Source organism: Papaver somniferum, chromosome 4 (assembly GCF_003573695.1).
Source record: "Papaver somniferum cultivar HN1 chromosome 4, ASM357369v1, whole genome shotgun sequence".
NCBI lineage: Eukaryota > Viridiplantae > Streptophyta > Magnoliopsida > Ranunculales > Papaveraceae > Papaver > Papaver somniferum.
Genome location: NC_039361.1, coordinates 103161589 through 103172163, shown reverse-complemented (window position 1 = coordinate 103172163; position 10575 = coordinate 103161589). Strand labels below are relative to the sequence as shown.

Below are 10575 nucleotides of genomic sequence, written 5' to 3'. Positions count from 1 at the left end.
CTTAAATTTATATCCTTCCTGCTTCAGTACCAGTTACCAGTTCTTATTCTGGTGGTATTTCAATCCTCTCCCACAATTACCAACACCAGTAAGAATAAAGCTAGAGGAGGTTAATGGGTTCTAATCCATGAATCAGTTGATCCAGACTCGTTTATTATTCTTCTCTTCTTTCCAGATCAACAACTAGTGCTCAAGAATAAGAAAAATGAAGTTATTTTCAGGTTTGAACCTTTTATACTTGATGTTGAATGTAAAGGAAGATATATCATCAGCTCAATCAATGGCGATATCTTGTGGGTTTAGTGAATCAGGTATTACTAGTATTCAAAAACGTGTAATTGTTATCGCTATTAGATGTTCAATTAGGTTAGAAGTGTTCAATTGGAAAGATTTTAGGTTTCTTGTTAAGATTGCTAATGATAAAATGAAACTTACTAGAAAGAGCATTGATGGGTTTTACTGGTTTTGGAGAGTAAGTTTCTGTGTAATCAATATTGTGGTAATGAATAAGCCACTCTCTATAAGCTATCAGGAATTTTTGGTGGGGACATTCAAGAGATTAGAAGAAGATGCATTTTTTGAATTGGAAATGGTGGTGGATTAGGACTTTGTTCTCTTGAGCGCCTGAACAAAGCATTAGTAGCCAAATTGGATGGAGATTCCTCTCGGAGCCCAATTCTTTAGAAGCAAAATACCTAATGAATACTTGTTTCTGGAGCACAAATATGCCTCTAAAATGCTGTGCAACTTGGGAAGCTATCCTTAACAGTAGACAACAGGTTGTATGTTGTCTGGGATGGTAAATCGATCAATGTCTGGTCTGATCCTTGGATCCCATCTATTCTAGGATTTGAACCAAGAGTCAGAATGGCGCATCAACAAAGTTACTGATTTAGTAATTGAAGAAGAGGGCAGGTGGAATGTTCAGTCGGTTCGAAAGTTTTGATCATATTATGGATATTCACATCAACAAGGAGGATAAAGTTCATCTGGATTCTAACACCACTTGGGAACTTCACTCCCCAATCTTACCAGAAGTTGCTTGCATTCGATAGTGATGAGTCTTCTTCAACTAATGATCATAATTTCCCTTGGAAGTCCTTCTGGAAATCCAAACCTATTGCTCCTAAGATTCATATGTTTATGTGTAGCGTGTTGCGTGATGGTATTGGTGTATCGGCTAAAGTGGGAAAGTATATTGATGGAGGTCCAAGGGAATGCCATCTATGTCAGTCAGCTGAAGAGACAACAAGCTACTTGTTCATTTAGTGCCCAGTCACTCAAGCTCTATTGTTTGCTTCCCCTCTCAACATTAGTACTTCATTCCTACAAAGGCATTCAGTAAGAGCTTGCTGTCAATATTGGCTACAAAAAGAGACCAGGATCGCATTTTCAGCATGGGGGCTAGCATGTGGTGGCTTTATGAAAAGCAAGGAACCGATATGTTTTCGACCAGATTCCAATTAATTTTAACTCAATCATTAAAGATGGCTTATTTTGGTTTAACTCTTATAAAAACACTGAAGATTCAGATAACAGTACCATCAGCTCTAGTCAGTCTATGCCACAGAACAAATCAGTTCCTTCTCAATGGACAACTGCTTCTCCTTCTCATATCAAAATAAATGTGGATGCTGCAGTTGGAAGAACTAATTCTTATCTAGCTGCTGTTGCAAGAGATAGTAATTGCAATTTTGTTGGAGCTGGCACTTGGATTTCTACCTCCACTATCCCTCTAGTTGCAGAATCTCAAGCTCTCCTTCATGCCTTCTCAGGCCAGCTGATATCAAGAATTGGCAAAATGTGATTGTTGAAGGCAATTGCCAGGTGGTTGTTAAGTTTCTTAATGGCATGGCAACTTCAACACCATGGAGAGTATCTCATCTGATATAAAATCAACAGCAAGGCTGCCTCCAAGCTGTGTATTCAAGAGCTCTTTCTTTTTCGTAATTTTCCTGGAAAGGAAATTTGAGAATTTTGAGTCGGCTGAATTGATAGTTGATGGTGGTGCCAAGCAGAACTTGATTATCATTCAGGTAACTATATTAGTACACGAAAAAAAAAAATCATTTTTGCTTGAATTTATGTATTATGAATTTTGAGGTGCTTTGAATTGCTAGGATTGATTTATTACGAAAATAACTAGGTGGAAAAGAGCTTCATATTAATTATATATGAAGATGAAAATTTATTCGATGTTAGATTGTATTCCTAGAATAACGTTAAACTTCAAGTAACATGTATGCCCATGGAAACTGTCCAACCTTTGCACAACTTTGCAGACCCAGCCCAGCATATAATGTACAATCTGGTGCAATTGTTCTCTGCTATGAAGAAGAACTTTATGGTTTTTAATTGTTAGATTGTATTCCTAGAATAACGTTAAACTTCAAGTAACATGTATGCCCATGGAAACTGTCCAACCTTTGCACCACTTTGCAGACCCAGCCCAGCATATAATGTACAATCTGGTGCAATTGTTCTCTGCTATGAAGAAGAACTTTATGGTTTTTAATTGTCCTCGTACAAAACATAAATCTAAGTGGTGTTTATGGTTTGGAATGGTTACTGTCTATAATGCATGCTTATTTTGTTGTTTCCATATAGTTTTTTTGATCGTGAAACAAGATGCCTGAAATGCCTGTAATTTAGAGAAGAATCTAAGTCTGGAACATGCTAGTTGAGAGGATTAGGAACTTACTTTTGTGGACCAGTAAAATATCATATTTCTGTGGTGTAAATTTTCCTATAACTCTGGCGATGACTTTAAACTCTAAAATGCCACTCATCTATCTGTATTATATCAGCTTTGCTCAACTAGTGTGTCTAAATCCTTTTTTTTTTCTTTGGCAGGGTTACCGAGAGATACTCCTTGCTGTATATCTGTTTCCAAGAAGACAATTACTGGAGAACCAGTTGACAAGCTTTTGTATGGGGTTACTCAATGTGTACTTTAAATGACATACACCTTTCTGGTATTTGGTGGTTTGGGTGGTGTAGGAAGACATGATCGAAGAAACGATACTCTAATTCCGGATACCCAAAACAGGTACTCTGAAGGCAGTAAATATTGATGGGTATCCTTTCCCACGCTTGGGCCACACATGTTTGGTAGTTGTGGAATGTATTTTTGTTGTCGGAGGAAGGGAAGATCCTGTGAAAATTCTAATGAGATGTGGGTCTTAAATACAGCTAAGAGCGAATGGAGATTGCTGGAGTGTACAGGCACTATGTTCCACCCAAGGTGACTTTTAATACTTTTGTTGTCATAAGATTCAGTAATAGCATACTTTCTTGCAACAAATTCTGCCTCAATAAGATATTAGACTGTTTTTCGTTTAGTAACCAGTTCACCGTCTCAGGAATATGTCTGAAAGCCTTTTGAACTTTAAACATTTACCAATTACTATACCGTCTCATATTTCCTTCCACCTTTCAATTCAACAGTTGTTCCTCATTCACTTTTATTTGATTTAAATTATGTTACACAGGCGCCGTCCTGCAGCTGCAGTTGTAGGTTCAAATATATATGTATTTGGTGGTCTTAATAATGAAACAATATATTCTACCATGCATGTTTTGGATGTAGAAAAACTGCAGTGGAGTGAGGTAAGCATCCAGGAGGAACTACCATCTTCTTGTCATTCCGATTCAATGGTCTCGATGATGGTGAAAAAATTTTAGGAGACCTTTACAGTTTTGATACTAAAACATGCATGTGGATGAAGAAGAAGACGGCAGGGAGAACCCCGTCCCCAAGGGGTGACCAGTTCTATGTTTGTCTATAAACATTTTGTTGGCGTTCTCAGGGATGTCCTGTCAAGCAACATTTTGAGGTGGCGGCGCTACTTGATTTGCGTCTTGGTTTATGGAAGCATGTGACAAACTCTGTCAGCAAGCACCTCCTTGTTCGTAGCACAGTTAATGTTGTTGGTGATGATCTTGTTAGCGTCGGCAGTGGAGCATCATGTTATGCAGACTGGTAAAGATGAATGGGCTCAGTTTTTTCAAGCACAGTTTAAATCCAGAAGTGGTGAATGGATCTAATATTATAAGCAAACCTCGATTTTGGCCAAGATTGAAATGGTTAATGGATGATTTAACAATAGGTGTCAGATGATTAGTGGGAAATGGGAAAAGATATTTCAGTTTGGAAGGATGTGTGGATAAAAGAAGTTGCATTACAGTCTCTCTTATATTCAACAACATAAAAACCCGAAGGTAGCAGATCTTCTTGTTAATGGTGAGTGGGAAATTCCTGTGGATATGTTGAATTATTCCATTATCCATGAGATTCCAGTTGTAAATGGTGGTGAAGACAAGATGATCTGGAGTGGATCAATTGCTGGAAAAATTTTCAGTATCTTCTGCTCTTCATTTCATCAGGGAGAAGCATCCAGTTTTGAATTGGGCTAAAAAGGTGGGGCAAGCAACTATTCATCCATCCCTTTCAAGTAATGTTTGGAAATTAGTCAGAGTAATTTGTGCTTCAGATGATGCTATGGAAACAAGAGGCGTCAAGTTGGTCCCAAGATGTTGTTTCTGTAAGAATTCTGAGGGAAATTTGGATCATATTCTCTGGTACAGTTCATACAGTGAGTTGATTTGGTCTTGGCTTTGGAGGCATTTTTCATCCCAAATCCTTTTCTCATGGGCTGGATTTTCCAAGTCATAAAAGTAAAGCACTTAAAGAGGTATGGTTATAGTTAGCTGTCTTTATAACTATGAGGGAATTATCGTTTACCAGAAATAGAGTTCTGTATGATGGTGGGGTTTTCAAGGAGGAAGATGTGCCTTCAGTGGACTCGTTAATTGATGTAATGGGTTGTTTTCCCCTCCATGTATCTTGGTCTTCCTTTAGGTGCAAAATCAAGAGCTACGAGCAAGTGGGATAAGGTGACTGAAATTATTAAAGCCACATTGTCTACCTGGAAAAGAGGGCTTCTGACTAAAGTAGGTAACCTCACTCTCATTAAAAATGTGCTTTTGGGTTTGCCTGTGTATTATTTCTCTCTCTTCTTGCCCCTCAAAATTATCAAGCAAATTGAGCCAACTATTTGTAATTTCTTGTGGCCCTGTGGAACGATGCAAAGGGTGGTAAGAAGCACCATTGGGTTGGTAGGAAGACTGTTTATAAACCAAGTTCTAAAGGTGGTTTAGGTGTTTGCGCTTCTACTGATATGGTGGTGGAGATTTGGCTAGGAAAAAGATGCTCTATGGGCCAAAATTATCAAGGAAAAGTAAGGGAATAGAAACTCTATTTGGTGAACCAGAGAGCCAATGACCCTTATGGTGTTAGTGTGTGGAGGCATATCAATTTTGTTGCTGATATTTTCCTTGGAATGGTGCAGTTCAAGATTAGAAAAGGCAATACCATTCGTCTTTGGGAAGCCAAAGGGTGCTCTTGTGGTATTCTAGCTGCTATTTCTCCATTGTAGTGTGCCTTGACTTCAGTAAAATATCTTGATTGCTGAAGCTAGAGTTTTGGATGAGGCTGAGATAGAGGCACTTCATGAGGGCGAAATTCAGGAACTGATGGTGTTACTGCTCCTCTTGGAGACTATTAAACTGCTCTTGGGGGAGGAGGATGGCCTGGTATGGACTGGCCACAAAAGTCGTGCTTTCTCGGTGATTTCAGCTTATGCAGGTCAGGCCAAAGAAATTGGTTCTGATTCCTTATTCCCCAGGGAAGGAGTTTGGTCAGTCTACTGGCCATTTAAGCATAGTTTTTTGCTATGGCAAGCTATCCTAAATGATCTTCCAACACAGTCGAACTTGCAGAGGAGAGGCTCAGCTTTATTTCTACTAATGGGACTCTGGTTGTCAGTGGTTGCATTTTGCATGGGCAGTCCGAAGAGGAGATTAATCATCCGTTCTTACATTGCAATTTCGCTTATAAATTTCTGTCTCATTTCAGATCGTGTGCAAGAAAAAATGAAGCTATTCCAGTGTCTGTCATGAGTCTGGATGTTTCTCTGGGCTATCTAGTCTGGGAAAGAAATTTGGAAGAGACTTCCGACATGTATTTTCTGGAAATTTTGGATGGAAATAAACCAGCGCCCCTTTAATGGTAAAGTGCAGAAGCTATCATTTCTAATGTCAAGATTCAATCCTTTCATTGGGCATCAACTTAGGCAGGTTTATTCTAGATGAGGTAGTTAAGAAATGGGAGAATATGTAATCTGAGCCCTTCAGTTTTAATCTTCTGTGGGGCTCTTTATTGAATTGTTTTTCAGCTCTTCTAGTTAGTTGGATGTGTAATTTTGTGACTAATAGCATTTATGAATCTAAATGAGGTATTTTGATAAGAGAAGGTGAACCTGTTTTCAGGTTTTAACCTTTTGTACTTGGTGTTGAATGCAAAGATATATCATCAGCTTAATCACCAATGGCGATATGTGTAGATGTTCACTAAGATCTGACTCTGTAGATGTGTTTGTTTTCCGACATCTGATTTAGCTGACTGAATTATTATTTTTTGACACAAAATACCCTCATGCACAAAAAGAAGTTACTTGTTGAGAGGCCAAGCAAAGTGGCCTATTACACCAAGCTCAATTACATTCATAAATGCTATCAATCCTATGTAAGTTACAGGAAGGAAGGTTTCAATATATACAATATACACACAAAAGGTGGAGATGATGAATGATTTGACAATGACAATGTTTCTGGAATTGATACAAAAACAAGGTGAATTACTAGTCCGGAACATTGGCCTTGTTTCCAGCAAGAATGATTCAGATCTCGTGACCACGACTAAATGCTTGGTTAGAGAGAAGCCGACTGGAAGGTACACAGATTGGAACCATGACATAACTACTATTGGTGATCTTTCTTTCTTTTCGAGTGCTGCTCAGGTCACAACTGCAGAAAGATAGAGATACAAAGGTAAGTAAAACAGAGAAAATTGCCATCTAAAGACAGGATTATAACATTATCATTACCAGCAACAAAAGTAAGGTTTCTTAATTGCCAGCACACAATCTAACAATTGAAAATGACACTAGCTGTATTGTTCACAAGAGTATGGTCCTCTTGCTCCTAATGCTCAATACAATCTATATAATCAGGATAAACGACATACTACACCATTGAACAGTGACTTCCTTAGCTCAGATTTACGAGGTTTGTTGTACCAAAGCTCATTCACATATCTCATTGAATTAATCTAAGTTAGACAGTTTCATATATAGAAAATGGAACCAACACTTAGTGACCAACCACTAATCCAACTCTGCAGCTTTATTTCCAATTTTATTTTGAATTGGCTGTGTTATCATTTTATAAGAATTGAACCACATCTCGAAGACGTGTGAAGCGCATAGCTGCTTGCCACAAAGAGTGATTCACAACTCCCACAACAAGAAGGCAGGTCATTAAGGAGCGGGAAACCAGACTCCTAGACAACAAAGCTGTTCCTACTCAGTCTTAACGAGTCTAATAAAAAACAGTAGAAACTTAAGATTATATCAAAGAACGGTAATTCCATTTTCTCTTTCTGGACTATAATATTCAAGAATGAAATAGCTTCATGTTAATCACTAAATGTCTTCACTGAAAGTTTCTTATATTCCCTACAAGCATCATGAAATTTCTAATAGCAAGACAGAATCCATTATAAGCACTATCTTAAAATGCAAAGCAAAGAACTACAAGGGTTAAAATTGCTTACACTCCAAGGAGAATATGGAAGAGCTGAAATAACTCATACAAGAGCGAACTTTTTTCAAAAACTTGACTCAATCATCACTGAATTTACTACGTTCATCGAATAAATTCTTCCACTGATGATCTGAAAGGGGATGTTATCTTCTCCTGAAGGACTATGGTGTTGGAATAGCAGTTGCAGTGACAGCCATGACTAGTACAGCAATGGTTGTCACTGCAACTGCTATTCCAACATTATTAGGTTGCTAAACGCTATACTGACATACCAGAGCCCAAACTACCTCATTCTATTCTAAATATGATTAGGAAATACTAGGCAACTATTGCCTAGGGTCCGCGTAGATACGACATACTTTATCTGCAGTTCTGAAGTTTAATGTCAAGCTGCTATAACAGATTTAGCCTAAAATCAAAACCACGTGCTTTCAAACATCGGGCATTAGATGTAAGAGTTAAGCCTTATATATGACAACAGGCTGTTGAACATTTCTAAAGAAGTCCTATTGCAACTTGCCTTTATTATTGTCTTGAGGTTTGGTCGACCAGCAGTCTGAGATTTCCTTCCCTTTCCGCACCCTTTCCCCTTCTGAAAAACAGGTGAAGATGCTCAATAAACCAGGCGGGAGGCGGCAAAGAATATCCTCTATCTGAACAAAAGCAAAACAACCATTCGACCATGATTAATCACAATTAAATTTAACCAAGCAACTCCGGGAGAATTCACCAAGAATTTGCAGAATTTTGGATACAGTGGGTTCATTTGTTTAATTTTTATCTTTAAACATAAAAAGCAGTATGTCCATGCTAACAACTTTGAAAGAAGAAAAGTATACACAAAACAGCACTTCCCACAGAAAACAGCTCTCCTGGAAGAAACCAACGGCATGTCTCTGGAGTACAAAGATCTTAAGAATATATACACAAGTCGATCCGATAGAGTTAGACCTACGATCTAGCTCACAGCATAGCATCACAAAAAATCATGTCAAATCTTGCAAAAACCTGGACTACTTCAAAACTTGCAATCTTCCAAAATGTAAGAACTCGCAACTTTTGACAAGGTTGGAAGCTCTAACATAATGTATGTGGTTCTAATTATCCAGCATGAATGGTTTACATGGATAACTAAATATTATAACTTCATCAATTAATGCCAGCATTTGTCCGTAATGATTCACAGGATGGAACTATTGTGAAACCACAAAATATAGTTAAAACATGAAAATAAACACATACCATCAGATGCATGATATAATGATTGGTTCAACTCCCACATATCCCATCTGAGGAGTTCCATATATAGTTTCCAGCATATACAGGACCTGAAATGATTCATATTAAATATAACTTTCCCTCAACAGTTCAAATTAAAGTAAATGGACACGATCCACCTAAGTCTATTGTCAACATTTCGAAAACCCCCAAAGCAAACAACCTTCAGTCTAGACTTCAAAACATCAAGTACCTGGGTTTGGAGCAACCACCACAAAAGCATTAGCTGCATCTGCCGCTTGAGCTCTCTTTTCGCATCAGTGAGCTAAGAACATTGTTTCTCAATCACGTGAGTCAATTCATTCATGCTTTTCTCCAACAGTTGCTTACATTCAAGGCTTCAGCATGCGTCTTTTTTTCATACTCAATAGCATCCCTACACATTGTTTCCCACAAGACCAAATCCCTTATTAAGTCAATCAAAACACTCAATCAAACAATACAATTAACATCGACACTGTATAACTAACTATCACGCTGCACATACCATAATGAAAAGCTAGACTACTTATACAAACACCATAAATCAGTATCAAGATCAGTTTTAATTATCACCTACCTTACTAGCCCTGCCCTATTCTAATAGCTAGACAGAGCTCAGTCTGTATACTAGATGCAAATACGTGCACGTAAAAAGGAGAAATGGCCCAACCTCAGCAGCAAGCAACTCAGAAATTGGTATAACCATCACCCTCATTTGGTTACCAGTTTCAGCAACTTCAATTTTATCTTTGGCGTACTTGCTAAGAATGAAGGTTTTCTACAACATGATTAGTACAGTAATTATTAAGTATTCCTATCTCTATATTTACAGTGACATACCAGAGTCCAAACTACAGTACGTCTCATTCTAAATATGATTATGAAATACTAGGCAACTTTGTGTAGGGTCCGCATACATAAGACATACTAGATCCGCAGCTCTGAAGTCTAATCTCAAGCTGCTAATAACAGACTAAGCCTATAGTCAAAACCACATGCTGTCAAACATCAGGCATGGGATGCACGAGTTTAGCGTTATTTTATTTTATTTTGAACTGGTTTGGCCTTATTTATGACAACAGGCTGTTGAACATTCATAAAGAAGTCCTATCGCAACTTGCCTTTATTATATTGTCTTGAGGTCTTCTGGTTGCATAGCAGTCCCAGACTTCCTTCCCTTTCCGCATCCTTTCCCCTCCTGAAAAAAAAGGTGAAGATGCTATCAGGCAGCAAAGAAATATCATCTTATCTAAAAGCAAAACAACCATTCCACCGTGATTAGTAGTATCATTCCAAACAACATCACAATTAAAATTAAACCAGGCAGCTGTAGGAGAATTCACCGGGTATACTTAAGAAATTGGTTTGGCTTAGAATATTGGATTCAGTGTTTCATGGGTTTAATTTGAAAATTAAACCCAAAAGGCAGAATCTCCATTCTAATAACAAGAAGAAAAATATACACGAAACAGCATGTCCCACGGAAAACAGCTCGATAAGTAATGATGAAATTCCTGGAAGAACTCAAGAGAATATCACAAGAGTACAAAAATCTTAGAACATATACACGAGTTGATCCGTATTGTTAAACCTCATTTCTAGCTCACAGAGTAGGCATCACAAAAAATCATGTCAAATCTTTTATCAATA

The 10575-nt window shown here is 37.9% G+C and overlaps 1 long non-coding RNA gene and 1 pseudogene across 1 annotated transcript; one reads left to right on the top strand and one right to left on the bottom strand.

The window, feature by feature from the left end:
- The first annotated feature begins 1868 nt into the window (after window positions 1–1868).
- Window positions 1869–6308, top strand: LOC113272898 (annotated as a pseudogene).
- Window positions 6309–8185: 1877 nt separating this feature from the next.
- On the bottom strand, window positions 8186–9315 carry LOC113276216. Its single transcript, XR_003324171.1, has 3 exons — window positions 9137–9315; window positions 8908–8993; window positions 8186–8318 (listed from the first exon to the last, which is right to left on the bottom strand). It is a non-coding gene; the product is annotated as an uncharacterized LOC113276216 (long non-coding RNA).
- Between the last annotated feature and the right edge of the window lie 1260 nt (window positions 9316–10575).